The sequence below is a fragment of the Palaemon carinicauda genome, chromosome 3 (genome assembly GCF_036898095.1).
Source record: "Palaemon carinicauda isolate YSFRI2023 chromosome 3, ASM3689809v2, whole genome shotgun sequence".
In the NCBI taxonomy this organism is placed as follows: domain Eukaryota; kingdom Metazoa; phylum Arthropoda; class Malacostraca; order Decapoda; family Palaemonidae; genus Palaemon; species Palaemon carinicauda.
The window spans coordinates 27,249,930-27,254,929 of record NC_090727.1 but is presented as its reverse complement, the minus strand read 5'-3'; positions in this window follow the sequence as shown (position 1 = coordinate 27,254,929).

Here is a 5,000-nt window from a genome sequence, read left to right as displayed (position 1 = left end):
AGCGAAGTCCAACGACAGACAAAGCGGAAGCAATGAATGGGAGGGAGGGAGGGAGTACGGTGTCTGGGGAGGGAGGGAGGGGAGTACTCGGTGTCTGGAGGGAGGGAGGGGAGGGAGAGTACGGTGTCTGGGGAGGGGAGGGAGGGAGGGGAGGCAGGGATTTTGAGAGGGGGGGGGGGTGGACACAGCATTCTGCCCTAACTTATATATTAATATATTAGACATTATTACATTTGTTAACACAAAAGGAGCGAAGTGGGATTACCAGTGTGGCAGGGGATATTTTACAATATAAAAGATAGGAGTTATTTTTTTTCATCTTAAGCAGGGAGAGAAGCTGAAGGAAATAATTAGCAATTTAGATTGAGACAAAGGATACGTTAACACTTCCCTTTTTAATAGGTTTGCATTAGGGAGGATAGAGCTCCGCGTGGGATAGGATAGGGAAATGGATAGGCAGGGATAAGGAAGTTCGGTAGAGCGTGCTTGTGTAAAGGGAATAGGTAGGGGAATGGAGGGTGTGAGGTATGTGTGCTGTGTAGGATAAGAGGGATAGGGCGCATAGGCTATCCTTACTGGATAGAGAAGGATAGGTTTTGCCGTGATGATTGTGAACGTGATATGCCATATCAGCGAGATGATAATGTGAAAGAGATTGGTTACAGCAGAGATAATAATAATAATAATAATAATAATAATAATTATTATTATTATTATTATTATTATTGTAATAATAATAATAATGATAATTATTATTATTATTATTATTATTATTATTATTATTATTACATGCTAAGCTACAACTCTAGTAGGAAAAGCAGAGATGCTATTAGCTCAGAGGCCCTAGCAGGGAAAATAGCCCAGTGAGGAAATGAAACAAGGAAAAATAAGATATTTTAAGAACAGTAACATTAAAGTAAATATTTTTCATATAAACTATAAACACTTTAACAAAACAAGAGGAAGAGAAATAAGATACGAATAGCGTTTCCTCAAACAAGAGATTGGTAATATCAACGTGATAATAATGTGAAAAAAGATGGATTATATAATGAAATTATGGTTGTTGAGAATAACATTTTCTTGTTAATTAAAGTAATAAGTTTGTGTGGGGCATCGGGTAGTGAAATGAGGAGATCTCTTTCCCTATGCAAAATCTTGAATAATTGATTGGACAATTTGGCTAAAAGAATGCGGAAGAGAGGAATGGGAGGCCTAATGTGGATAAGGGGAATAGATATAAGATAAAGAAGAGATAGAGAGAGGGTAGGAGGTTAGTAACAGTGGCACTCGAGTAGAGTGCAGGCGCAAAAGTTAGTGAAATATCAAGTGCAAATTCCTTGGATTCGCACCTAGGCCTATGTCAGTGTAAGTGTGAATAACAATTTTGCCGAAAGACTTGCTCAGGGTAAACTTGTAGATTGTGCAGGAGAATAAAGAAAGATTTTGATATATTACAAACGATTGGGATGGAGGAATTTGAAATGTATTAAACGTGTGACGGTGCCGAGAGAAAAGGTTGTGAACTCAAAGGCAGTGTGAGAGCAACTGAGTTAGTTTATTAAAGAACACTCTCCTTTATATACAACATCTCAAAGCAACAAGAATTTTCATGTTCACATATTGACACTGTTACAGAGGAGAAAAGCAGACATGAATTTTCAGGTTCGTTTTAGTGCGAGGGGAGAGCGAAGATACAAGCACAAAATGAACTATTTACGATCGTGTGACACACGGTTGGTACAAAACGTTTATGGTTTATCTGTGTACAGCTGTAGTACAGTGACTTTGTCTCTGTATTTGAATTGTCTCTTTATGTGACCTATTGTGATTTTTGTGTTTTCTTTTCAGCTTTTAGGCTCTGTTTTGGTGAACTTCAAATCCTTGCTGATAATAATACCGAGATCTTCCTCCTGGTCCACACTTTCTATTTCATTACCCAGCAGTGAGTCATCTGATTGTGGGTTACTATAAACTATGTACAAGGATTTTGCATTTCCCACAGTTGAAAGGCATTTTCCATTTTTGGGGCTGTTCTCCTAACTTCATTAGATCCTCTCTTAAGGCTGCTACGGTCTTCTGAGTTCGCAGCATTTATGCCTAGTTTAGTAACATCGGCAGAGAGAGAGAGAGAGAGAGAGAGAGAGAGAGACCCCAACAGTGGAAAAATAGCCCAATGAAATGAATAAACTGCAAGAGAGATGGTATTCAAATATATTAATATCAGTAACGGCATTAAAATAGATCTTTCCTAAATAAAAAATGAACTTATAAACTTAGGTCCGCCTGTTCAACATACAAACATTCGATGCAAGTTTAAACTTTCGAAGTTCCACCGATTCAGCTGCTCAGTTACAAAGATCATTTTACTACCATACAAAACAGGGAAGAATGTATTATATTCGGTATCACATTAAAATGTGTCATTTACAGGTTTAGCAATAAGTAAAAATTGACCTCTCATCAACCGTCATCGGTTCAAATATCGTCCAACCGTTCCATGGAGTCCAATGAGCCGAAGTTAGCGAGTTATCTCTCCTCCTCCTCACTCACACACATTCAAAACTTAAAGTTGACGAATGTGATTGGTTATGGAATAAGATTCCCCATACAGGTTTTATTTCTAAAACTAATTTCATCTCAATTTTTATAGAAAAAGCGACATAAATATAGTATTGGACTATCAACACTGAAGCTGAAACTAGAGATTCATTCAGTGGAAAGCAAGTATGTCTTCGCCATGCCAAGCAGCCAGTCTTATTCGCTCTTAAACTCCACAGCATAATTGTACTTCTAATGGATTTGTCCTTGGGTCATACCATACCCCACAGGTCCACCAAGTTTCGTTTGAATAGCTTCAATAGTTTTGGCATAAACGTCATTCACAAACAAATAACAAACTGATAAAATATGTAGCATATTACCCCATAGAATATCACGTAATCATCTTCATTTATTCAGATTTTAGAAATATATTATATATATATATATATATATATATATATATATATATAATATATAATGAGAGAGAGAGAGAGAGAGAGAGAGAGAAGAGAGAGAGTAGAGAGAGAGAGAGAGAGAGAGAGAGAGAAAACGGCAAATACGAATAAATATGATTTAACAATAGAGAAAAAGTTGGGAGGACCAAATAAAGTCTAGGAAATTGGCGGGAAGTTGCATGGCCATAGCGTCTGTGGTTATGGTTGATGCGCGTTTCAATTTCAGTGGTCAATCTGTACTTATTTGTCGGACGTGTGAATGTCCCCTGTTTTAATGTGATACCAATTGTAAGACATTATACGTTTTGCATAATCTTTCTATTTATTATGTATAACCTGTAATAGGTTTTAAAAGAGATAACAAATGTAGGCCAACGTTTTCGTGTGTGTGTGTGTGTGTGTAGGCCATTTCGAATTTCTAAGGATGTCCGGCAAATCCTTTTTAGGTTTCAAAATTGACATTTTTATTTGTTCAACTTTCGATGTATTGATTGATGAGTTTTGGCTATGTGGCCCTGTTCATTACTTCATTACTTGATATAAGTTTGGTGAGATCGGTGTTACTGTATGGACATTAGTCATGGTATGACAATGAAACATTATCCAAGTGATTTAGTAGATTTGAGAACAAAGACCCTAGAAGGAAATTAGGGAGTTGAATGGCAGGACAGGATTAGAAATGAGACTATAAGAGAGATTACTTTCGAGTGCCATATGTTTATGAGATCATTGTGAGGGGTAGATGGAGATGGTTCGGCCATGCTCTTCGCACTCTCCAAGAGAGATTAGTTCACCAAACTTTCAACTGGGTCTCCACAAGGCACTAGAAGAGTTGCGAAGATCCAGACGCTACATGGCTGAGGGCTTTGAAGCGTGAAGTAGGTGATGAATGGAGGAAGTATTGAATTAAAAGCTCGACATAGAGACTACGGGCGAAATCTAACCGATGTCCTTTGTGTCAACAGGCGCAGGAGATGATGATGATGATGATGTTCTATAGTACCATTCTTGCGTTTTTCTCTCCGCGCTCTCTTCCACCCTCCTCCTCCTCCATCTTAGATATTTCTACGATGGAGTTTACTATAATTCTCTTTTACGAATGACAACCTTCTTCTTGTTAGCCTTCTCTTATGCTTAAGCTAACCTCAATCTATCACTATTCCTAAATCTTGAGCTTTTTACTTTATAAAACAAATTCGTTCTTTTTCCCATACAATTTCCTTCTGACTTAAGTTGCCATCTCTTTCTCTCTTGCTTGAGATAGTTTACGCCCCCATTCCTCTGTCTCTGACTCAATCGCTTTTCCTTCCTTCCCACGATCTCCTACTTCCGATCCCGTTCAAGTGTTCCTCTTATAGACCCGTCACTCCCTCTCACACACACACACACATTACTGGTGGCAGCCAGAGCGACCTGTCAGCATATACGGGTTTCACTATAAGAAAAAATTGACCAAGACACCTGCTCTGCAGAGGTCACCTGACCTGGAGACCCAACTCCAGGCTTCTTAACTAGGATAAACAGCCTGTTCGCTCAAACTTGCCATCATCCCAAATTACTACCAGAACCGCTTAGCGTTCTTTAATTGGAACGTAAGATTCAAAACTAACTCTTTTTAATTAAACTCATTGTTAATTGTCCTTTGCATTATATTACTAACCTTTGCCCTATTCAAGCTGTAAATTTATCACAACCCTTTACCCCCTGTTCGATTTCTCTCATTGAAAGTACCTTCGTTGTTTCATTATCAATATTCGCTTACGGGCTACCAACGCAAGAGCCGTGTCATGCATAAGGCAAGACACTCTAAAACGAACGAACGAAACGAATTTAGAAAGGTAGATGGTTAGAATGTGATATTAAATTAAGTAATGAGAAGAAGCAAATGAAAATGTATATCATATTAGCATAAGAAAACATTTCGGGAGTTTCACGATCAAAAGAATAGATATTTGAACGAAACCTTCTGGGAAACAACTCATTTTAAATATGGCATTTCAT